General features: G+C 36.4%; 1 protein-coding gene across 3 annotated transcripts in view; it reads left to right on the top strand.

Moving 5' to 3' along the window:
* The window catches only part of dlgap4b (discs, large (Drosophila) homolog-associated protein 4b), a 159989-nt gene that overhangs the window by 81722 nt on the left and 51118 nt on the right, over nucleotides 1-27149 (top strand). For all 3 annotated transcript variants that reach the window (XM_030133441.1, XM_030133440.1, XM_030133442.1), the window contains exon 3: nucleotides 26428-26476. The gene's annotated coding sequence lies outside the window, so the exon portion shown is untranslated. The remainder of the gene's footprint in view (nucleotides 1-26427; nucleotides 26477-27149) is intronic.

Here is a 27149-nt window from a genome sequence, read left to right as displayed (position 1 = left end):
CAGATGTGCCTTTCGTTTAGACAGCAACTGTGTTTTGGGGGGTTGAAAACACAAAACAGTGAAACCACCTTCCAGAATCTTAAAAACGCTCCCCTCTTGCAACGCCATCTAAAGTGTTGAAAACACAAAACTGTGTTTTCTTGTTGCATAGAGTTTACACCACAGGCACGCACCAGTACAGGAAAACAACAACAACATGTCGGATTATTTCCCTGCGACAGACCTTTAAGTTGCTCTAGCCGCTCTAATTTACATCCAAGAGTCATTTCAGCAATTGTCATGAGTCTTGTTGTTGTTCTGTTTCCTGTTTTGTGACTGTTTTTCGCGCTAGGAGAGAACAGGAAGAGAAGTAACACACAGGCACTTGGTCTTGGTGGTGGTGATGCCAGCTAGCCACCTGGTGTGCATACTAAATCAATAAACAGGAAATTTTACACTCTTTTGCATGTTCATCTGCATGCAGATTTTCCCCCCAAATGAACGTCGAATTAAAAGTGAGAATGCAACGCCACTTTTGCTTTTGGTTCAGATCGTTACCATCTAAATGTAGCCTGAGTCTCTGGGCGTCTCTAAAAAATATTGATTAAGTGTTGATAAAATTAGGTTAATTATATGATGACCCACTGAATTGCAAATAGAAGTAGATCTGTAAAGGCTACATAAAAGTAAAAGTTGAGTCTAAAGTCTTTATGGTCACTAATTGTAAATGTATATTACAAATTGTCAGATACTGTAAATGTATACATGTATATAGACACTGTGTACCATAAGGGATAGTTTATTTAATATAGGACTTCAATTCTTGCTAAATAGTGTCACTAATTTAATCATCTGACACTGTAAGCTACTCATTGTCTTGATCAGAATGAGAACTTTGAGAAACCCTTACCGTGGAGCACTGTTTTATTGTTATAGATATAATCCATGTGTGCCATAAGTTATTTCAGTCCTGCCATGAAATGTAATTCTAAGAGGTTCAACAAACATAGCTTATGTGCCTTTGCTGAAAGAAATATTTTGTCTTTGAAACTCAGTGTCAAGCTGCAGTTCTTATGCTCCTGCAGCCATTGTTTAGTGTGTGATAGAAAAACCAGGTCATCTATATTGCAGGGATTTGTCTTCCACTTTGTCCTCTATCTCACACCTTGTACCTTGAGCCTTGAGAGAGAGGAATTGTCCACTTTTAAAAAGGTTCTTTAAAAGGCAGACAGGCTGCACAAAAGCACCGTTCTTTGCGGTGCCAAAAAAAGCAGAGGGAATAAACCTACCTCAGTTGTCAAATGTATGTACTGTTTTAGCAGTTGTGTTTTTTTTTCCCCTCAACAGAAGGTAGCAGAATGCAGGCAAAAATTAAATATTAAAACGTCAAACTCCACGCCACTTAGGGAGCAGGAAAAGAAATGTGTCTGTAGTGGTGACTAGGAATGTTTCTGCTATGTGCCACGGCTGTTTTTGGGGTCCCCTGGGCCTGCGTCGCTGCAGTGGGTGTAGATATCTGGGTCACTTTCTGATTCAACTACAAATACAGGAAACTATGGAAAAAGGAACATACTTGCCTGATTAGGATAGATGTTAGTATATTTGACAATGAAAGCTTAATACACTCTGTATTTCTGTCTCGATGTAGCATAGAAATGATAGAAGCTGACGATATTTAATTTACACTGTAAAAAAAAATCCTGTTGTTTTTACGGAAAAAAACTGGCAGTTGTAGTTTCCAGAGCAATACTGTAAAAAACACATCCAACTGTAAACATATTTACAGAGTAACATGTAGATTTAACAGTTTAAACATGTAGATTTAACAGTTTAAATATGTAGATTTAACAGTTTAAACATGTAGATTTAACAGTTTAAACATGTAGATTTAACAGTTTAAATATGTAGATTTAACAGTTTAAACATGTAGATTTAACAGTTTAAATATGTAGATTTAACAGTTTAAACATGTAGATTTAACACTGGATTTAAATGGTAAATGGACTGCACTTATTTAGCACATTTTCTCTACCTTCATGGTGTCCAAAGCCCTTTCCAAAACCACCAGGTCCAACTGGGAGCAATTTAGGGTTCAGTGTCTTCCATGGACACTTTGACATATGGACAGTCGGAGCCAGGATTCGAACCACCAACACTTTGGTTATTGGACGAGCTGCTCTACCAACTCTACCAACCCATTCATTTACAAATTTAAAATGTTACATTGTTAAATGTTTACTTTTTTCTATAACTTTTTTATTAAAAAAAAAAAAAAAAAAAAAAGAGAGAGAAAGAGAGAAAGAAAAACAAATAGGCCCTTATTTCAACATTATGGTCTTGCAATTTAAATGGCACCGCAATGTTTTTCAATTCACAGTTTTTTTTTCTAAAAACAATAGAAATATATCATTTCTACATACAAATCTGGTTTTGTTAACATACTCTTCCTGTAAAAACTACAGCTATATTTGATTTAATCATTGACACAAAAATCTTTTCAGATAAACAACTTTGCATTGTATTGTCACTTACAGTTTTTTTATGTTGCAATTTTACAACTTTTCGGTGTTAATTCTACTGTCATTTTTTTACAGTGTACTAACAGGTTAGCGAGTGTAACCTACAACTACCTGGTGTTTAAGTGTCTCAGTCTTGAACATCTTGTTGTTCACTTGTGTAAATACTGAATGCATCCGCTAAACCATTATAACAAATGCTTCAAATTCTGTTTTGTTTGTGTAACTTTGAATGAATGCAAGTGGCCCTCTGCTCGCCAATATTTTAAGGAACTTTTATATCCAGGAATTTATTTACCCTGGTAAAAGAATCCCTGGTAATCTGTGTGGTTTGTGTTTCCACCACACCACAAAGTTCCAGAAAATGTATTCAACTCAGGCTTGTCATTTCAAGTTGCTGATTTTTTTTTTTAAAGTATTCTGCAAATATGCCCAACAGATTATTGCAATGGATAAATAATCACTCAATAGAGACTATTCTGCAAATGGACCTTGTCATCCCTCCACTTCCCATAGCTTCTTTTCTTTTGCTCTATTTTTTTGTCATGAATATAAGTGCGATTGATGTAAATGTGTTCCACCAATCAGCGTTCTTCTGTGCGTAACCCCGCCCTATAAGAATTCTGGCAAATCTGAAAGGTCCCACCTCCCCAGCAGGAGCTTTTTCCAAGGAAACCATGGGGTCAAGGGGATGGACAGTTGTTTTTATATTCAGTTAATGATATCCTTGCTGAAAAAGTCACTTTTTCTTCAGTTTTCTCAGTTTCTGATTTAATAACCCTCAACTTTACTCTGAGCTTTTATGAACATCTACGTGATCAGTAAACTGACTATAGGAAAATACCTTATTTTCACAAAAAATGCAAAATAAAGAAGATAATATTACAATAAATGGTGATAAATCACTAAAAAAAAAGGTTAAATATGGAGAAAAATTAATTTAGGAACTGCCACAAATGTAGCATAGGGTGTTTATGGGTTAATTTGTTACAACATTTTGCTGTCAGTCAATGACAAATGTGATAAGCCTAAAATAACTAAGTAAAAGTTAGAAATCCATAACTTTTCTCTGACTGTGATTGTGGGTAATTCTCATGAGGATTCAAAGAACAATGGTAGAACAGATGATTGCTTTTCATTGTGCTCCATATTTTAGCGATGAAAATCAGTCTCTGTCTGATGAAGTCAGATCCAATACCTGCCTAATTTCAGTGTTGTGGTTTAACTTTAACAAAGCCTTAACATTCTTCCAGCTCCTCTTGTTATGTTATGATGGCTTATGCATTTTGGCACTTTCTGTACTTTTGGTGCCATGAAGAAACTGCTTGTAAAAACACTTAAAAGCAGTGCAGTGCCTTTTGCCCTGCACACACCACATTTCCATTTCAGTGAAAGAAGCAGTGAACAGTGTTTTAAGTCTGATCAAAAGGCTTTGAGACCTTGATTCCTCATAAACCCAAAAGAGGAAACGGGAAGCACTTCAATGGTAGAATCCATATTTCTTTTTGCATTACAAAAACCTGATTGTGTATTCTCTGGCTAGTGAATCTAGCAAAGCTTTGGGAATTTTGTAGGGCTTTGAAGTAAGATCTGACACTATAGGGCACTCAAATAGGAAATCATAGAAACTGGAGTATGTCACAGCTTTGGACCAAGTACTGGCATGTCATTTTATTGATAAGTTTGTTGCTGCACACCTTTAAGTGATCAATCAATGTTGTTAAGTAATAAATGTACTGGAGGTTTTTTAATATCAGAGTTTAGACCACATTAGTTTATCTTTGTGAAAGCTTTAGAGATGCTCGCATGCTTTTGTAGTATCACAATGTTGTGTCAAATTAGAAAATACAGTTACTAAACAAGGTATGTGTGAAAAGACCATTGCACCAGTTCGATGGAGGCAGATGCTGCATTGCAATACAAATGATTTCTTAATTTTTTTTTTAGGTGTTAGTTGAGGAACAGCTTCTGTTTTCATCGTTTCAGCTGTCATCTTCTCACATTTAAGAAACATTTAAATAGATATGATGGTGATGATGCAGCCATGTTTTTTTAGTAGAGTTAATGTGTGTTTTTCTTAATAATCATCCTCCAAGACAGAACTGTGACTGATAGTGTAGTAATTTAGCGATAATGTGATACATATTTTCCTGGTACGTATGATTTTTGGTCTTTGGTCTTTGGTCTTTTGGATTTTTGGCAGGCCTAGAATTATGTTTTACAAGAGTATAGAGAGTAAGGTTCTTTTCTTTTTTACATTTGAACATAGAACAGTAATAAACAAAACTGAACTCCCTCCCTCCCCCTACCCCAAACCCACAGTCCTCATGTGCGATCAAACGAAATTTGATAAGTAGAAACAGTACACTTAATATAAAATACATAAATAATGAGTAGATAAATAAATAAGTTGAGATTTTTGGGTCTATCCTTGACAGTGTTTGACATGCAAACTGTGTTTTCACTTTCTTACTTCGTTGTGAAGTTTAGCAACGAAAACCCCGAACAACAAAACTCATGATCAACTCCTATCAGCTCAAGTGGTATATTAGGTTGATTCTTTATCATTTATTGCGGTGGAAACGCACCAAGCTTGAATGTCTCTATATTAAGGGAAACATCACTAAGTGTACTTAAGGCATTGAAAATACTTTTTAGATGAATTTATGCTCAGAAAACCATCTTCCAAGGATAACTGTCTCCAGTGTAAAAGGGAAGAGGTTGTGAGGCTAGGTGTGACATTTAGTAATTACAGTCCATGGAAGAGGCAATGTGAATCAATTGAAACAAGTGTTGTAATCAGAGTTGCATTGTTTATGACACTGGCTTCTTTCTGTCTTTAATTACACTACTGATTAATGAATAACAAAACACTATACAAATAAGTGGTGCCAGGCACAACAAACCCTTCCCCTCACACATATTGTAGCTTATTTTGGCATCGATCCTGCTGATGTCATCATGTCTATGCGTGTGCTTTTGTCAGCATATCAATTGCCTCTATATATCGATGGCCAAAAAACAAAACCTCCTATCTGAAAAAATCACTTTTTTCAGGAAACAAGAAGAACGTTTAGTTTTATTATAGTATGGTCTTTGTTAAAGATATCCAAGCATATTCTACTGTTCTCAGACTCTCTTTCTTTAGATTATGTGTTAACAATACATACTAGGTATTTATGCCTCCCAAAGTGCAGTCCATTTAATGTGAAAACTCAAAATCTAAAAATTTGCTGATAGGAGGTTTGGTTTTTTGGCCATCCATATGTGCCAAGTTTGAAGTAAACTGAAGCAAAATTGATGTTTTATAGACATTTGAAATTCCACCCATTATATGTAAAAGGGAAAAGGAAGAAGATTTTAAAAATTCATTAAAAAAATTAACTTTGACCTACTGTTCCCAATCTAACCACATCTATTCTGGGTCACTGGCAGTCTATAAACCTAATTTGGTATGAATTCATCTAATAGTTTTGTTGCTACAGACATTTGAAATTTCGCCCATTATAAGTGAATGAGAAGGAAAAAAAAGATTTAAGAAATTCCCAAAAAAATTAACTTTGACCTGCTTTTCCCAAAATGTAACCACATCCATTCTGCGTCACTGGCAATCTATAAACCCAATTTGGTATGAATTCATCCAATAGTTTTGCTGCTACAGACATTTGAAATTTCACCCATTGTAAGTAAATGGTGGAAAAAAAGATTTTTAAAATTCATAAAAAATTTGAACTTTGACCTACTCCTCCCAAAATATAATGACATCTATTCTGGGTCACTGGCAATCTATAAACCCAATTTGGTATGAAGTGAAGCAATAGTTTTGCTGCTAGGGTGTTAACAAACAAGGAAACGAACAAAGAAACAAACTGAGCCAAAAACAACACCCCTTGCCCCCCTTATAATAATGAATCTTTAGCTGTGGTGCAGATTTAATCATAAATTGGTCCTGGTTACTGAGCTGCAGTATTTTTATTTCAACATTTTACTGTGATTTTGATATTTCTTAAACTCCTGCTCCTTAATCCCTGTCTTAGTGACATTTTTCTACTGCAGATGGTAACAGATGAGTCAAGTTGTCCTCAGTAATAGTAGCAACTGATCATTTACTTGTCCCTCCCAGCAAAACAACCCGCACAAATGAAGTGATTACGCCATTTTCCAGCTTGAAGTAATCTTCGTGCGTATTGTCGGAGGAACACCTGCACACTTGTACACACACAATCTTGTTGCTACTGTGCTGCAGCAGATGTTGTTGCGAGTGCTGGAAAACTGTCCAGATGTCTGCTTCATGCTAGTCCTTATTGGAGGGGAAGACACAGCAGACTGCAGTGCACGCATGGACCATTTAGAGTCTATTATTGTGAGGAAAAGCATATTGAGTCCATTCTATATTCAGCTGAGATTCCTCTCCGTGCCCTTCTGTCCCTGTTCCTTCACTTAAGGAGTTTTACTGAAGCTGCTTATTTTTTCTCCATTATCGCTTCGAAACTGGCTGAATAAATATAATTGGATTGAATTGTTTATTATATTACTGTGATCCAAAGCAAGGGACTGTAAAGTGAACACCTTGCATGTGTGTTATCCTTTTCAGGTCAAATTAACAAAAAAAAAAAAAAGGCTCTGAGACCATTTGTGTTGGGGGATTTCACACTGTAATAACCTTGAGGCAGTGAAACTAATTGCATGTCAGTGTGTTACACATCAGGTTTCTATATTGGCCATGCATGAATGTATGCAGGGTTCAGTTTTTAGATATAGTTTGACAGTGACCTTAGCCTTGTGCTTCAGTGGCCTCAGTAGGTGTTACAACATGTGACGTGACTACCTTAAACCTCAATATAATGTATAATTTATATGCAGTATTTCCTCAAATAGTGACCGCGGCTTTTATTTACCTCCGCTGCAGAAGGTAACAAGCGTGTATTTGAATAAGGCTTGTATTAGAGGCAGACCTTTAGATCTATTTCTCTCTGTTTGAGATCTGTAATTGGTCATATTTTGGTACAAAACCTATTTTTATCGGTTCTTCTTTGCTTTGTTAAAGTTACCCTGTTAGAACAAACAAAACTTCTTGTAACTGCTACAAATACCACTTGATTTTTTATCACACAAACACCCACTGTGACTAAAATTGCTGAATAAAACGACAGAAGAGTAACCCAGAACAAGAAATTGCTTTAAAATATCTAGACTATATTGGTGAATTTATTAAATGAAAGTAAAGAAAATGTATGTAATTCCTAAGTAGTATGCACATTGTGTGACAAATACAATAGGCTGGAAAACATACTTAATGTTTTTTTACCCCACCCCCAAAGGGTTTGTATGTTTTGTAAGGGGTATTGTTTTTGGTTTGATTTGTTTGTTTCTTAACACTCTAGCAGCAAAACTAATGGTTGAATTCATACCAAATTTGGTTTATAGATTGCCAGTGACCCAGAATAGGTCTCATTACATTTTGGGAACAGTAGGTCAAAGTTAAAATTTTTCATGATATTTTAAAATCTTCCCATTTACCTATGATGGGTGAAATATGTGAGAGGGGCGGGGTTTATTGTGCCTGGCACCACTTGTTTGTTGTTCTTATTTTCCTTAATCTTAACTGGCTACTATTGAGGCTCAGTAAATGGATGTAGGCATATGTATTTGTGATTATTTTGCGTAACTGCCTCCATTCACTTGTACAAAAGCATTTGGGTCAAGTTAACTGATATACCACATTTTATCATTACTGTCACAATTTTTCCACAGATTGACCATTTTTATGCTATGAGCTCAAAGGAGAAGTATAAGCATATATAATATTGTTGTAAGTATCCAGACTTATCGTACTACCAAGGTGGCTTGGAGCTGATGGAATAGACAATAAAGCCATAAATTGTAATCATATCTATGAGATTAAATCATTAACTCATATTTCAACGGTGTGACAGCCCTAAAGAGATGAGGGGTCTTTCTTTATCCATGACGATCTCAGGGGGTTTTACAGTAGGCCGGCCTGTTCTTGTCCTATTTTCCAGCACGCCTGTCCTCCTTCCTTGATGTCTGTTAAAAGTGACAATCCGGCCCCCCTCCCCACTCTCCATGACCTCTCTGAGGTATCAGACAGCAGAGCCACTAGCTGTGGAGACATGGTGGCTTGGTCTGCATCCATCCATCTTGTTTGCCTGTATAAAATCCAATTCCCCTCTCTCTTTCTCGCATCCCCGCTGACACTCATCCATCTTATGCTTCCCATGAATCTGAGATGTCTGGTCCGGTGCTGCAAGCACATCATTTGTTTCAGTTAGGTTTTTTTATCCCCGCAGCTTGTTTTTTGTCTGTTGTCTCTTTCCAAACAGGCAAACTACTGGGCTGTAACTTAAAAAGGTGCCGGTGACGCTATGTTCAAGGCTAACAACATCACAATGGCAGGGAGGGAATGAAGTTCGACTTTTTGCCGTCAGCAGCTGCTCTAAACCAATAAACCGCATGTTTAATTGGGAATTGCTGCCATAGCCAGGTTGTTGGCAGTACCGTCGGCTGTATTCCAGACAGCGGTAATGGCATCATTGGTAATGCTATGGGTCTCAATGGGCCGTAATTGAATGTGACTTATTCAGTTACACATATATATCTATGTCTCCCACTGGGGCTGAGAAACTGTCTCCTGAGTTTCATCCTGCAATAAAAACAGCAGAGTTTAATAACAGTAATGGCGGTTTAATGGTTGTTACCTGCCAGGGTAATTGAAGATTTGAAGTGTTGTTTTGTATCTTTGTTTTCACGCCTCGGTAATGTGATCATATTCATATGAAACATCTTGTAATAAAGCTCAGCCTAAAATTCAAAAGACTCACATCCGACACATAACAGTGTGGTGATGCTTTTACTGTACAGTCCCATGAGAAATGATCATGTAAGCGGTAGTAAGACCCAGCATTCACACGCAGTGGTTGGCCTGATGTGTTAACCTGAGGCTCACTTGCCATTACCCACACTGCCATTCAGCAACCTTGCTGAGAGGCAGAATGGACACACTGTTCCCTGGTAGCTTCACTGACATGAATTTATCCTGGTTGGTTCCAGAGTTCAGCTGGTGGATGAGACCTGTTGTTGCACAGCTATACTGTATGGTTTAGTACTAAATATGATCTGTCATGAATTTATGTGCTTGTTATTTTCTACACACAAGATAACAAGCAGTTTCAGCTTTTAGCAACAGGGAGGAAAAGTTAAATGAGAGTCTTGGTTTATAGACTTTATACAAAATAGACAAGTCGGTGTTGCTTCTTCCCAGTATGTCATATTGAAGCCAAAATCCTCTAGCTAAAGGAGGTACCATATTGCTTATGTGATGCAGTTTGCATGCAATGCACTGATTTTTCTGAGGTCAATCAATAGTGGATTTCACCATCCATCCATATTCTGAACCACTTAGTCCTTGTGACGGTTGTGGGAGTGCCACAGCCTATCCCAGCTACCATCGGGCAAAGGCAGAATACACTGCAGACGTGTCACAGAATCAGAATCAGTTTTATTTTTTGTCCCAAATGGACAGTTTGTTTGACATATAGACAAACAACAATTCATTCTCACATTCACCAGTGGGTGATTTAGATTGACCAATTAACCTATTATGGTGTATGTCTTTGGATGAGGGGAGGAATAGTGGACTTTTAAAACTAAAAACTATTACAATAATTTTGAAAGTAGAAAAAACGCCAGATGCTGCAAAATAAAAACACATTGGAACACATTTAGAAATTAACTATCTTTAATTTAGGATTATGAATTCAATACAATACAATACAGTTTTATTTGTTATTGAATGATGACATTTAAAAATGTGATTATCTTTAAGTTGCAACATATTTATTAAAAAAGTATACCTATAAATAAAAGTATGCAAATAGCAAGACCATCTACATAAGTACATAAATCTAGATCACTGAAATTCAGACAAATTCAGACAAATCAATCAATCAAACATGAACTGAATTCTAAAGTGATGTAAAAAGGCGATTTTAGCAATTTTTTCCAATTATGAAATAAATTACTGTGAATTCATGAAATTAGTGGACAGAAAAAACACCAATATGTTCAAAATGCTACAAAAGCATTTCATTTAGGCTGTGACGATGCAACAGTTAAGGTCTGGACTGGTTAGAGTTAGGAAAAGACCTTTGGTAAGGGCTAAAATTATTAAGTTGCATATTAAGTTGAATATTAACAAAAAAACAAGAAGACAACAATCAAACACAGACAGCTGGATATTACCCATCAGCCATTATTGGAACAAAATTCTGCAAATACTTGTAGCTTATAAAACATCCTTTTAATGTACCTTTATGTTTATATATATATATATATATATATATATATATATATATATATATATATATATATATATATATATATATATATATATATATATATAATAAACTAAGATATTAAAAACAAACAGATCAGAAAAATCATGACTTGAACACTGATTGATGAAAATCCACCCAAAAAAGGAAAATCATCTTTGTGAAAAATTTACTGAATGTCCACTTTGAGTTTTTACGCCTCGACCAACTTCTGGGCGAAGAGATTTGTAATGGTTTTGTCATCTGTCTGTCCGTCTGTCCATTCAATGACATAATCACATTATCTGAAGAATGCATTGAGATATTTGCACCAAATTTATACTGTGGATGCATCTTGGCATGGAACAGAAGCCTATTGAAAGTAGGTAACCTTGACCTACTTTTTTAAGGTCAAATGGCCTTGTGCAGTTATAATATCTGACTACTTTCAAATATAAATATGTATGTAATAAGTTTCACACAAAGACATTACCCACACTGCCTGCATTAATCTACATTATAGGGCAGTAACTTTCAACAGAATCTTACATTATATTTGGCCGAGGGGGATTAAAAGTGTACAGCACGTTATGTTTTATTTTGGACTGGCTGATTAACTTCAGCTTTTTGTCCTACACTGCAGAATGATGAGGACATTGAGATGTTTTTGTACTGTCCCTATATGCAGTTGAGTAATCTGGGACTGTATGTACTGTATGAGCAAAAACAGGTACAAATGCATCATTTTTGCAATCACACACTGGAAATGAAAGGTGGGTTTTCAACATTATCATACAGTCTCACTGCCTTCAGACACAAACTACTAATTTCTTTGCCACTATATATTATTAAACGAAGACAGTAGAGGTAAATTACTACTGACCCTTGAAGCAGACTGAAGAAATGTCATGTGGTAATTTAGTCCAAGTCACTGTTTCCCTCCCTCCCTCCCTCTGCTCCATCTGTTGGTAGAAGCTTACATGCTGCTCATCTGTGTGTATGTGCAAAGGTGGTGAAACACAATGAATTTGGCTTCCTCGCCCAGACTTTTAAACCTTGAACTATAGCTGCAGCCCCAGAGAGATACACAAACAGAGAGACACAGGTGCTGTCTGCATCTTAGTCCATGCTTGTGTCCTTTCTATGTGTATGGCTGTAGATGTAGCTGTGTGTGTATGTAGGAATGTCTGATATGTGCATACAGCTGTGCATTTGGTAGCCTAATTTATGAGTAAATCCAAATACATTGAAATCGTACATTCCCTGTGTGTGTGAGTTGAATATGGTATTATGTGTGCGTGACTGTGCCTATAAGAACATGTGCATCTTAGCCAAAGGTGGTGTGCAGTTCTCTCTTGAGCCAGTTCCTGCAGAGCCAGCGTGCTGCGTTCACAGTCGGCCTGCTTTTTACCAGCAGTGTCCGTTTACACCGTCTGCTGCTCGACCGTCCATGGCTGGAACATATACGAACTCTCCGGAGTATAATAGATCCAGATGAATATTTACGTGACTGTTATATTTACTGCTCATTTTGCGAACAACATCACTGAATGACAGTCTAGTCTGAGAGTGGTGAATAGGACGTTGATTGTAAAGAAAGCACCTGAGTAGCTTTTACTTTAGACAAGGTTTTATCATAAATTGAATGAAACAGTGCTACAGTGAACTGCGAAAAGCCTGATGACAGAAGATAAACAGCTGATGACTCAAGACTCATTTATTCTAATTAAGTATTTTTTGTAGATAATTGACAGAAACCAACTATTCTAACAACAAAAACAGGTGCCTCAAGACCTAAGCTTTTTCTTTCAATCTGTGCTCAGGAATTTAGTGCACAATAAAAGCATTTTGTCCCAGACGTAGCTATAAACGTTTATGGTAAAAGAAATATGGGGCATTTCTGTTTGTATGATCTGTCCTGTGGGTATTGAGATATTTCCAAATGATTTAGATGCAACTGCTGGATCATAACTGGCTTTTATTACAAATGTGTGGCTTTTATTTGTTTTATCTTCTGGTTGTATATCTGTTTTATCAGTCTTAGTATATCTTATCTTCTATTTCTATATATATTTTATTAGTTTTACTATATCTTTTATTTTTACCTATATCCTTGTACACTTAGGGCACTTTGGTTCTTGTAAATGTGTTATATAAATAAACTTGACCTTGACTTTGACCTTGACAATAGGCTCAATGCAGACATAAAATAAACAATATAAGGCTGATGTAGTTGAATGATAATGAATAATGCTATTGGGTCTAAAAGTCGGTTTTATACTGACAGCATCGCCTCAGCTTGATTCACCTCGGATTTGGTATGAGCACTTTACATTCCCCTAAAGGTCTTGTACCTTGTAGCCTCATTGTAGCGACACAAAGTAAACATATTGTGATGTTGGTCTTCAGTGCGACTGCAGTTTTGAGAAGGAAACATTCAACTATACGTTAAATATTCCTAAATAAAGAAGTTGTAATATTTCAAGTGAAACTATTGTCATTTAGAAAATATTGGTGTAAGGTTTGGATGCAGCTGCTCAGCCACAGAAACCCATTCCATGAGCTCTCTATTAGAGGTAGACCGATATATGAGGCCGATATATATATATACAGTATATATACATTTTTTTTCAGTATCAGCCATCAGTCTTAATTTTTATTTTTGGAAGTCAATATTTGATCGGTAGTATAACTGTCATAAGATATTTGATCAGGCTCCTGTGTGGGCAGCACTTGAAGTTCAGTAAATGTTAAAAGAGTACTATGTGTATGTGTATTCTGAGGTACCGATAAGGGGGGGGTTAACATGACAAATTCATGGGGCCTAGCATTTATGTGGGGGTCCAGTGGATACAGGCTAGAAATTGTGAAAATTTTGTGTAAGATGCGCTGTATTAGAGATGTACAGAAGTCAAGAGTTGGACGTTGAAAGTATGTAAAGTTTCAGTTTCATTACCATAAGTGACTTTATGTTTGGACCCCCCCGCTCCGTCAGATCAACAAGATACTGGATTTTATGAAAGGGTCCATAACGTTTACCTTTCATGGGGCCCACAATTGGTAGCGGCGCCCCTGCGTGTAGCCTATTAATAATTTCATTTATCTTGCTGCCTAAAAATCTTAATTATCTTAGTGTTTCAATTGTATTTTATGGTCAATGTACTTCAAAAAAAAAAAATCAGCTTTAAATAGCGGTCTCAAAAATCGGCTGTAGATATTGGCCATCAGCTCACCAAATTTTAAAAAATCAGCATCAAAATCAGCCTGAGAAAGACCCATATTGGTCGACTTCTACTCTCTATGCACTGTTCTTGAGCTAATCTGAAGGCAACACATGAAGTTTGGAGAACTGTAGCTATTAACTCTGCAGACGGTTGTGATTTTACACGGCTTCTGTTGTTCCAAATTCCATTTTGTTATAATATGACTAACAGTTTACAGTGGAATATTTAGTCACAAAACAAAATTTCATGAATGGACTTTTTGGACAGGTTGCATCCTGTCACACTACCAGGCTTGAATTCACTGAGTTGGCCCATTCTTTCACAAATATTTGTAGAAGTCTACATGTCTACAGTCACGGAAAAATTATTAGACCACCCCTTGTTTTCTTCAATTTTTTGTTCATTTTAATGCCTGGTACAACTAAAGGTACATTTGTTTGGACAAATATAATGATAAAAACAAAAATAGCTCAAAAGAGTTTAATGTAAGAGCTAATATCGATCCATTTTTCATGTTTTTCTTGATCATAACGAAAATCACTTCAGTTCTTACATCAATAGCTATGGCATTGTACTGCTAAAAATAGTGCTTTTAGGCATTCCACGTTTTCTTTTCTGTCTGTTTTAGTCACATGATACACATAGGAGTTAGAACTTGATTGCATAACCATTGTTTTTGATGACTTTTGATGGTCTAATATTTTTTCCACAACTGCAGGTGCTTGATTTTATACACGTTTGGTCACAGAAGTGATCAAAACCCCTTTATTCACTGATTTAGAGAGGTGTCCCAGTACTTTTGGCAATATAGTGTATATATTGATGCAGTATTCTGGATGAACCAATCTGTGATCTGTATTACTTTGTTTCAGATTTAGTCTTATTTAACTTGCCTTGAACATAAAAATAGACTGCTTAGTCGAGGCGAGTTGAGCTGATACTGTCAGTAGAAAGGATTAAGGATTAAGGAAAGAGAAGGCATTAGATCTTAATAAAATCAACACTTTCAAGCTTTATTCAGATGAGGAATTTGTGCTTAAAGTTTTTCTTTATACTATATCGCCTTAAAATGGCCATTAGTAAAGTTATATCAGTAGAACAACAGGCTTGAAGACACAGAAAATGGATGCAATGGAAAAAAACATGAACACAAAACAACAGAAAAAAATATAATGGAATACTTAACCCTTTTTGTATGAATCTCGTGTGGTTTGTCTCTAGAGCCAATAAAAAGGGACAACAGGAACACCAATTGATCTTTCCCTGCTGCTGACACTGCATCCCCATAGATTTAATAGTTTATTTGGAACTTTTGGAACCAGAGAGCAAACTCATTAAAGTTCTAAAGATGGGCGAGAGCATAAAGTCGGCATCCACAGAGAGTTTTATTTTCAACTTACTCTATATGACTTTTTAGCCCTGAGGAAGAGAGTTTGAGCTGCCTGTTTCTGATGCTTTTTCCCCCTCTTTTCTCTATACGCCATCCTCTCTTCCTAGAGCATGGAGATAGTTCAAAGACCAACTGTGGAAACAGACGGTAGTCCTCAAACCGACTGATCTGCTGCAATGCAGTGGAGATTTAACCTTTCATTGACATATAGGGGCTATTAGAAAACACTGAAGTCCTACAAATGTATCCATCAAAGTGAGAAAGGAAAATTCAATAAGTTGTCTGATAGAAATAGCTTTTTATGACTCACTTTTCCAGTTTTTAAAATGTCACTTTCTTTTTTGTGTCACCATGGATTCCAGGCTTTTTTTTTCTTTTTTTAACTATAAACCTGCAGAAGATCAACGGCAGCTTAAACTATGCAGGCATATGTTTTATTGTCATTTTCACACAGACTTATTGTATTTTCGCAGACAGTGACCACATTCAGTCCCGCCGCTGAACCCGTTGTCAGGCCCTGAGTCAGTATCATAATTATAACATGCTGAGACTTTAGGACTGAGCGTGTGATTCTTTCCAAAAATGTTTTCACACTGTTTAGTTGTGGATTCGTCTTCAGTCACACTCAAGTTGGCTCCCATCTGCTCCTTGAATACTGCAGATTGTAAAACAAGTCCCCATCATCATCTTAATGGCCCAAAAGATTTGTCAAATTTCTGTCAAATTTTTCTCCAGAATGTGCACTTCAGTTCAATATACTATGTACAATATTTATATTTTGAGCATAACATGTACTAGAATTACTGATGCATTTGTAGGGTCTGTGTTTAATTGCTTGAGTTTAGAAACATATAATTGACATTTAAATTATACATTATAATATAGGTGAAATTAATGTGTATAATCTAATAAATACTGTCATTCTATCATGTATTATAGGGAAGAAAAGTTATAAATTCACCTTAAACAAGGGGCCAATCCTTTAAACGGATCAATTTTTCTGCTTCCTCAGCATCTTGTTTTAGAACTGGTTGCATGAATAACCATGAGTGAATAAAGTGCTGCCACTGCTGGTGCTGCATTAGCAAGTAGCAGTAATGTTTGGAAATGTATAAGAAGTTCTATTTGATCATAGGGCTGGGTAGTATATCAAATTAGTTCAGTTAATCATGGTTTTACTTTTTGAAAAAATGTGAAAAATGCAAAATTAATATGATTCCTCTTGAGATATTTAATAGTATTTCAGTGTAACCTGAATGAATGAATGAATGAATGAATGAGTGAATGAATTGAATGAATGAATTTATTTTGGTTTTACATCAGTCATTGTACTCAGTACATCAATCGTAATAAACATAAAAACCAAAAAAAGGAATAGGCAAGAAGCAAAAGCTTGTTTGAATGTGTTTGTCTAGTTGAATATGGTATATAGATTTAGTAGAGAAATCAAGTTTTGCTTTCACTTCATATAGCAAGAAAGCATTGAGTTAACCCTATAACGCCAAATGTATAATATTTGATACATGACTTTTGAAGCCCTCTACATGATCAGTGTGATATTTTTTTTTCTTGAAAAGCCTGATGTACACAATTAGATACATGCAATACACAGATAATCCACCAGGGGGAGAAATTCATTCACCAGAGGCTTTTCCAGTGGCACTGTAAGATTGTCATTAATAAGGAAGGAGGCAGAACTTTGCCAATTTTGAAAAGGAATTACCAATATGTTAGACATGTTTGTGTTATATTATCTTTTGGTTTGTTCAAAAATAATAATATTTGAGCATTGAGACCTGATGTATCAAATATGATACAAAATTGAAACTCATATATGGAATTTGATATTTGAAAAAAAAATTTTTGAGGGTTATTCAGAGAGACCAATAAGGGCTCCAGTTTCAAAGAACTGGAATTTTCTTCCAATGATTTAATGCTTCAGGCTTTACAGGGTTAAAATGGGAAAACCTTCATAACATTAAGAAACAAGTGGTGCCAGGCACAACAAACCCCAGCCCTTGCACTTATTGTAGCTTATTTTGACATCAGTCCAGCTGATGTCATCATGTCTACACATGTGCTAATGTCAGCATATCAATTGCCTCTATATATGTGCCAAGTTTGAAGTGAATTGAAACAAAATTGATGTTTTCATAGACATTTGAAATTTCACCCATTATATGTAAATGGGGGAAATAAAGATTTTAAAAATGGCAATCTATAAACCCAATTTGGTATGAATTCAACCAGTAGTTTGGCTGCTATAGTGTTAACAAACAAACAAACAAACCGAACTAAAAAAAATAAGTGTAGTGTTTTTTTCGTAATGTAGTCCAGCTCTACCTGAACATTATGACAATGTAATAGACGAAATAAATGTAACAGAAGTCCATTACAGTTACTGGGAAAATGAATATTCAGTTTATTATGTATCAAAATGCTGGTGATTACAACAGAGTTATTTTTGACTGTATAAAAAGCATATATGCAGAATGAAACATTCATTCTGTTGCTGTGCAGGAATCCCTTCTTTTGGCAGAGTTCCAGACATTACAGGTCATCAGAGCTACTGGGACAAATCTGAGTGCAACACCATCAGCAGTCGAATGACTTATAAGGAGCTCTGTCTGCATCTAGAAAGACTCCATTCATTTGGCAGTTTGCTTCAAATTTTCAGTGTTGTATTTCATTGCTTCCGTTGTTTGACTTGGCACAGGTTTTTGTCTGCCAATCAAATCAATATGCACTGGTCTAAGCAGCATAAATGTACCACGTCTTTGTGCCAGAAATGTAAGCTGCAGTTTGATTATGATTCAATCACATCCTTTATGTTCTATAGTCCTGCACATGCATGTTTTTATCAATTCATGGAAGCAGTTTGTAAAATATGAACTGTTTTATTTAGAAGGTGTTTTCAAAAATCAGATTATAATGGTGCAGAATGTAAATAACATAGTAGTTTCAGTTCAGTATCTGTGCGTAACCAACAGGAAATACAACATTAATTCCTCTGCAGTACATTATAAGCAGAGGTGTGAATATTCACTGGCTTCATGGTTGGATTCAGTTTTGACAGCCACAATTCAAAGCATGTTTGAGTGGAGAAATTTGAACTCCAATGTCAGCCAGCAAAGTCAGCGAAGACGAGTGGCCTTGTCAGTCAAGAATGTGGAAAGTGAAGTACACACTTGAGATTTGTTTGGGTTCTTGTTCTTTAGAATCAAAACATTCCAGCCTTAAGTGATGTTAACAATAAGAACATTATAAGTTTGGCAATAATTAGTGTTGAGTACGGTTGTAAGATTTATACTACCTGGGTGAAATATTTTATTTATTAGATTTTTCAGCTTTGTTGCTTGGTTTTAAACATTTGTTGAAGAAGTGATCAAATGTAATAAGTTGCTTCACTGAGGAGTTAATTAAAGTTGGTGTATTACTTATTATATTACTACATTTTTAACAGGGTAACTACAAATCTGAAACCTACTGTAAATGTCACCTTTCCAACACTGATGATTTATGCACATTCTAAACAAGTGGTGCCAGGCACAACAAGCCCTGCCCCTCACACGTATTGTAACTTATTTTGACATCAATCCAGCTGATGTCATCATGTCTATGCATGTGCTGATGTGAGCATATCAATTGCCTCTATATATGTACCATATTTGAAGCAAATTGAAACAAAAGTGATGTTTTTACAGACATTTGAAATTTCACTCCTTATTGAGTAAATGGGACGAAAAAAAGATTTGAAAAATTCATTTTAAAAAAATTTGAACTTTGACCTACTTTTCCCAAAATGTAACCACATCCATTCTGGGTCACTAGCAATCTATAATCTCGATTTGGTATGAATTCAACCAATAGTTTTGCTGCTACAGACATTTGAAATTTCACCCTTTATAAGTAAATGGGGAAAAAAAAGATTTTAAAAATTCAAAGAAAATTTGAACTTTGACCTACTTTTCCCAAAATGTAATCAGATGTATTCTGGGTCACTGGCAATCTATGAACCCAATTTGGTATGAATTCAACTTATGGTTTTGCTGCTACAGAGATTTGAAATTTCACCCTTTATAAGTAAATGGGGAAAAAAAAGATTTTAAAAATTCAAAGAAAATTTGAACTTTGACCTACTTTTCCCAAAATGTAATCAGATGTATTCTGGGTCACTAGCAATCTATAAACCCAATTTGGTATGAATTCAACCAATGGTTTTGCTGCTAGAGTGTTAACAAACAAACAGAATCAAAAACAATACCCCTTGCCTCCCCTTGGGGGTGGGGTAATAAACATATGACCATATGTTATTGCTATTCTCTCATATTCAGCTCACGATTGTTTATGCTCCGTGTGATCAAACAACATGACCTGCTAGTAATGACTGAAACTGATTTTCATGTAGAGGAAGAAAAAAACCCTGTGCTGTTCATTTATATCTACTGCTGCTTGGTGGAAAGAAGCATAAATATACCGTAACTTGTAACACTATGCAAAATTTGTACATGTCCCTGGGTGCGAAAGGCATGTAAAGCCCATAATGACCTTCTAGAGCCCTTGATAAGTAATAAATAAAACATTAGTGTCTAACATGAAACCACAGAGACTGTCATTATGTTTTGATCCACTTCAGCAGCTGACACATCGTATCTGTGGGAAAATAACAGTTTCCTTACTTTTGATAGCACCGTGAAGAATATGGCTGAGTTGGCATGAACACAGGATTTGATGTGAGTTATAGGAGGATCATGTGTGCATCTCCTTAATATATTCATCAGCAGCAGCAGAACAATGTCAAAGGAGGTGCCAAGTTCTTCACCCAAAAATATTTTACGGAGATATTTGCTTTGCTTTTATAACAGATGTTTTCTTCTATTATAAACTTCACTTTTCCTGGAAGATAACATCTGCTATGAGAAAAAAAAAATCCTTAATCATCTGTGCACTCAATTTGCAAATCTGTAACATCTAATCTTATGTAATTGTTTCTCAATTGGGGCCAATTTCCATCAGGGCGTCGAGTCCACGCATTCCATCAGTAAGCGAGATTTCCCCCAGCAGTAAAGAGACATTTATAATGCATTCCCTAAATGAAGAGCCCAATCAGCAGATCCCTCCAGCCTGATGCCTCAATCTGTTTCCCAATCTCATTTCTAATTTATCTTACTTTGCTCCAACCAACCCTGAATCGAAAAATGCAGCTTGACATTAGTCCTTTGAATCTGCGGTGGGCAATGAAGCGAAGTAAGAGTGCTCTGGCATGAATCCCATTTCCAATGCAATCCCCAAAACTCTATAAAGTGCCCTTCATTTGTCTTTCACTCAAGTTCATCTGCACTTTATGAATGAGCTTAAAGATGCGCATGTTCTTGTTCTGACACAAGGTGCAAAGTATCCTAATGGTTTCCTCGTGTAACTCATGAGAGAGAATCTGCATTATCCATTATCTATGACTGTTTTTGTATCCCGCACATTCACGACCTCTAGTGCCTTATTTACTTCAAAGCCACGTTAATTTACTGTGTCCAGTTTACATGTGATCTACACTGACAATAGGTTACTAACAGGTGATGTGATTATGTAGTTCTTGTCATTTAGATTCCTCTGAATAAAACTTGAAGCCGTTATAGAATGACCTTTAACACTGTTAAAGAGGGGTGCGTGTATGTGGGTGTTTGTCTTTGCCATTTTTCTTGACATTTATTGCAAAAGGTCACGGCACTTTTCATTTTTGTGTTTGTTGATTCTGTCCTGAAAATCAAAACTAACCACGCTGGTGTAACACTTTCTGCTTTTCATGTTCAGGGCAGAGTGCGGCGTCCGTTTCTGATTGGTGTAGCAAACATACATGGCCTTTTGTGTTGTTTCCACCTCTGAAGTTGGCTGGAGGGCTACTAAAACCAACTTAACATTTTCAAGCCATTACTGTTTCTTTGTTTCATTTCAGGCACAAGTAGTTTAACACAGACCAGGAGACAACAAAGTTCGTTAGCTTAATGAGAACTTGGAGGCATGCATCTTGTCGCCAGCTCATTTTGGCTGCTCTTTCTTTTTCTTTTGATGTGCTGACAAAACTGCATTGTTGTTGCCTTTCTAATTTGTTGTGGTGGCATATATCTTCAATTGCTAAACACAATAAAATGGATTTTCTCTAGTTTTTGCTTCTTATTTTAATCAGCGCTCCACTACATCCACATTAAGTAATCTTACCATCATCTCAGAGATAAACTAAAAACAGTAATTATAAGTGACATAAATCCATTCAATTCAGTTTCCTGTTAAACATTTAGTGCTTATCTCCATCCTGAAATCAACTGATTAGACAAGGGGTGTCAAACATACGGCCCGTGGACCAAACCTGGCTCTCCAAAGGTTTCAATCCGGCCCACAGGATGAATTTGCAAAGTGCAAAAATTAAGAGCGTTGTTGAGGCTTTATATGTTGTTTTGATCATAAAGTGAAATGCTGTATTATTCAGTTCCAGATGCCTGTCAGTAAATGCTTTGTATGTTTGTAGATCCCCTGTGATCTGTAAATTGTAATCTGCATGTATAAATGATAAACTGAGGCATAATAATATTGTTAAAATTGCACTTATTTTTCTTAAGAAATTTCAGGTTGTTCATGGTTGTTGAGGTTATTCACATTTTTTGAAAAAGGATAGTTTGTAAATGTAAACATGGATGGAATTCAGGTTTTAATGTTAATCCACAATCTAATATTTCCAGTATGACATCATTGTTTTGGAGAAGCCTGTGTCCTGTTGGTTGTTTTACTACAGACTTGAAATGTTCAGCTTTCCAATACTTTTTCAATGGGATCTGACCAATATATTTATTTAATTTTGCATGTCTCTGACACTCACGTCGTAAAATAGTTTCGTTTCCACTGCGATGTTTGTATTTGTTATTTTGTGGCTGTGCAGCAGTCCACAGCTATTAGTAACTGAGCTAAGGTGTATACATGTAACAGTATTCTGGACACTAGGGCTAAACGATACTGGAAAAAACTGACATTGCAATTTTTTTAACCCTGTGATATATATTTTGATATGAAAAAATTCTCAGGTGGATATAATAGCTGTGTGGTGCCGACGTAAATAGTCAAACAAATTAGTTGTGTTTCCTCTCATTGTGGCGACAGGTGTAAGGCACAGTCAACACAGAACATGGTTTCAATATCATCCTTCTTGTTGCCAAAATAAATCCAGATAACTGATGTTGCTTTTCTTTTTGGCACCAAGTCTTCATTTTTGGGGATTTTCTCTTGTTCGTTGCTCATTTTTCAATGTTGTTACCAGTGACTCACTTTATGTGCAGGGGCGTGGTCTGCTTCGGCAAACTGATTAAGAACAATTGTGATTGGTGGATCACTGTGTGCTGTGTGTGTGTCAGGTACCCTTGAAATTAGATGAGAATACGTTCAGTTCATTTGCCTCCTACATTGCAGGACCTGCGATGTGACTACTGACACATACATTGCGATGACGATACTCAAACGATATATTGTGCAGCTCTACTAGTATTCTGATAATATCAGAGTATTCCAGATAGAGCGTCCAGGTTACTAAAAACCAGGAAGAGTTTGTATCTGTGATCCTGAAATCACACTAAGATGGAAACTCCAAAATCCCAACAATATCCAGGATACTGATGTGCATGTAAACACTGTTACGGTCACATACTACACATTAATGCAATTTCACCCTCATGACAAGTGTCTGTTTTGTTGGCTGATGTACTATTTTTATTATACGTATGTGCTTTGCATTGTTGCTCTGACAAACTCCGGGAAAACCAATTTAATCTTGTTGTTTTGCATAGCATCTTACACAGGGTTGTATGTCTGTTTACATTGAATAACTATGTTGACATCTACGCCCTGAACTCCTTCGTTTGCCAGCCACCATCAAAGAGTACTCAGAGATGAATGTCCAAAATATCAAACAGAATATCCAACTGTTTTCATGCTGGGATATAGATGTGTGTAAAGGGAATAAATCCCCGTGCACTATTTGAATATTAACTTTACGGTTATACCTTTCTCTATATGATAGTGTGAAGTTCCTGAACAAAGGCGTCCTCTTACTGAATTGTAAAAGAGACGACAATGCATAATGTAAAATAAGAGCGCTAGTATGCAGTTTGATGTGTGGCCTCATAGATTCAATCTCCCGCAGATTTTAGATGGCACTTGTCAGAGGACTTTTGCGCAGTACTTGGTGTTTCAGTTCCTTGTTCTCTGTCTGTGAAAGCAATAAGAAAGACGGTAGGGACAGTGTTAGTCATAGATTTATCTTTGTAGGTTCTACGTAAGGAGATTTTGTTGTAGGTTCCCCGCAGACAGATCACACACTGTATTTGTCAATAACAGACATGTATAAGTGCTTGGATGTAAAATGGGATTATGGTATTGTATGGTATTAGATTGGAAAAGATTATTTTTACATGTTAATATCTGTCACATACTGCAACTTAGTCACTGGCTCTTGGTGTCTGTTTTCAAAGTCAATCAATCAATCAAATTTTATTTATATAGCACCAAATCATAACAAAAGTTATCTTATGACACTTTACACATAGGCCCAATCCCAATTCACCCCTTGGCCCTACCCCTTACCCCCACCCCTCCATTTTGCATGTTCATGTGAAGGGGTAGGGGTGTCACGATTCTTAATGAATCTAAGGGCTAAGGGCTGTTTGACTCTCGAAACAGAGATTTTTTAGGACCACACTACAAACGGAGAGGTATAAGAAATTTCCAATAATTCTGTTCAAATCATTGGCAAGATGGAGGTAAATACAGCAAAAAAGTGCAGCAATGTGATGAAAGAAACACACAAATGTATGTATGTTCTTCATAAATAACTCATTATCTGTACCTGATGGCCTTTTTACAAATTATTCAGCTTGCCGTTGTCTCATTTTCAGCCTGAAAATCATGCTGCATCTGCTGCAGTAGGTGGTGATATGCACTCTTTCAGCTTGTTGACCTATACCATCACATATCACAACTGTAGTCAATAGCAAGTCAGCAATCCAGAGGAAAACTGACACGACAATGGTCAACATTGTTAATTTGTACATAGCGTACTTTTTGTCCACTCTACTTTTTGTGCATGATATTCAACATCCATGCCAGGATTGGTCTAACTGGCAGAGGTGGGTAATCCCACGTTCATCAATTCAAAGTCCTGCCATGTATTGGTTTCAACCTGTTCACTGAACCAGCCCATTTTGATGAGCACAACTCCTCATCCAGGTAGACGGGATACTTAGTGGAATCACCTGTGTTAAGTGAACAGGCTGGAACCAATACATGGCAGGACTTTGACTTGATGAACCTGGGATTACCCGCCTCTGCTAACTGGTCTGTATTATAGCATTATCTACATGTGTTAGACCAGGGGTGTCGAACTCATTTTAGATCAGGAGCCACATTCAGCCCAGTTTGATCTCAAGTGGGCCGGACCAGTAAAATAACAACAGTGAAAAAAGTAAAATTATATTATAATCAGGTTTACATCTACAAAGTTTCCTTAAAAATCTGAATAACATAAACAACTTTAATTGTATTAAGAAAAACAAGTGCAATTTTAAGAATATTATGCCTCGGTTTATCAGTTTATCATTTACACGTGCCTTACAATTACACAAAACATTTAGTAACAGGCAGAATATGGTAAAATTGCATTTACTTTTCTTTAGACATTTCTGTTTGTTCATATTTGTTCAGGTTATTCACATTTCTTGTAAAAGTATAGTTTGGTAATGAAAACATTTTCATGTAATTTTACTTTTTTACACCAACTAACAAAGAGAAAATTTGAAGTTGTCATTATTTATAGGTTATTACGACAAAATTTTACTGGTCTGACCCACTTGAAATCTAACTGTGTAACTGTAACTGTAATCAGACTGTATATGTCTGTATGTGGAACCTGAATTAAAATTATTTTGATTTTGACACCATTGATTGCTAATATCTTCAGTGTAATTTTTGCATTTCACAAATCCGCAGGCCAGATTGGACCCTTTGGTGGGCCGGATTTGGCCCCGGGGCTGCATGTTTGACACCTGTGTGTTAGATCGACTTAGTCTGAGCTAACATGTTTACACACACTTCTAAAGTCCAGTTTTAGTCAAATTAATGTAATAATTAGTTTTTTTTAAGTATCATATAAACCCACTGGATGTCTCTCTTCTGCTCCTCTACAGTGGCAACAATGGACAAAACTAGTTACCATTACCTAACGAGATTTCTAAGCTAATGTTGGCATTTCCCCACCACATCAGACTCACTAGAAAGCACATAAATACACAGTAAATGCATCTTACAAACCTTTAATAGGACTAAAATGAAACCAGGTAACAACACATAAAGGTAACAGACTTAGTCATACATTCAAAACAGGCGCTAACAGGCAGGTATAATCTTGTGTCCATGTGTTCATCCAAGTCGTTCTATGTGGATTCCGCTGTTTTCATAAGGACTATAGTGGAACTGTTTGCTGAGGCCCGGGTTGACTACAGCCCTGATCCAACATTGTCATAGCATCTGTAACACTGCAGGTGTTATAAATGCGACTGGAATATGGATGAGTGGGAGACTGCCATGATTGAAATGCGTTAAAGCGAATCGGTGCCTCCAAGGTGTGGGAGAGAGGAAGAGAGAGGAAAAAGTAGGGCATAGAAGAAGAGTAAAGTAGACAACAAGGTGGAGCTGTTTGCTGATACTTCCCTGGCCTGAGCCTGGCCTGAAGCATCGGCTTTTAATCTGATTATTTTAACCCGATTCGCAATGCTGCACGGTGACGCTTTATCCTCATCCCGTATGTGTGTATTTTTGTGTGTGTGTGTGTGTGTGTGTTTGTGTCTGTAGCAAAATGTACTCAAGTTTTCTTGTCAGGTAACAAGAAAAGCATGACACAGTTGTATGGGTTCACATAAATGCTGACACAGTTTTCTTTGTATCTCTTGCAGGAAACCTCCTCCTACTCAGATTGTGGATTCTGAGAAATGAGCTGCCAATGTAAGTCCATTGCCTGACCTAAGCACTCATCAGGAAATGTTGCTTTTAAATTAATTAAAGTGTTTATATGTAGTATTGATATTCCAAACTCTCGACAACAGTGGAAGATGCATATCAGAACACACTTAGGACTAAAACCACCAATAAATCGCCACTATGTATCCATAGACTGTATCATTCACTAAATAAAGTATGAAGCTTATTGTTTACACACATCTGTATTATGGTATTATCAACTTTTCATCTTCAATTACTCACATTTTTGTGATATCCAAAAATAACACTGTCTTAATCTTCAAATGTTGCATCAGCCAGTAGTTTACATTTAAGCTCTTTTCACTTAGCTCTGTTTCCAAATTTAAAACAGCCACAGTAAAACCACAAATCATCTCCATTTTCTGTACAGTTTGTGTTGTTATTAGCTAAAATAATGGTCTGTCTGGAATCGTCCAAACAAGGTCAGAGCTGTCATAGTTTATTCTGAATCATGGATCAAGAAATATTGAACTTAGCAAAGATAATAACATTTCATGAGCCTCTTAATTAAACTCACCTGTGTAGATGCGAGAACTTGCAATATCAGCATCGAACTCAATTATTTTTTTTACATTAGAGCTGTGTCTAGTGGTGAAACCAACAACAGTGCTTCTGGCTTTCAGCACTTTGTTACTTT

This window comes from Sphaeramia orbicularis, chromosome 5, assembly GCF_902148855.1.
Source record: "Sphaeramia orbicularis chromosome 5, fSphaOr1.1, whole genome shotgun sequence".
NCBI classification, from domain to species: Eukaryota; Metazoa; Chordata; class Actinopteri; order Kurtiformes; family Apogonidae; genus Sphaeramia; species Sphaeramia orbicularis.
Note: the sequence above shows the minus strand (reverse complement) of the source record. Positions and strands in the feature narration are given on the sequence as shown.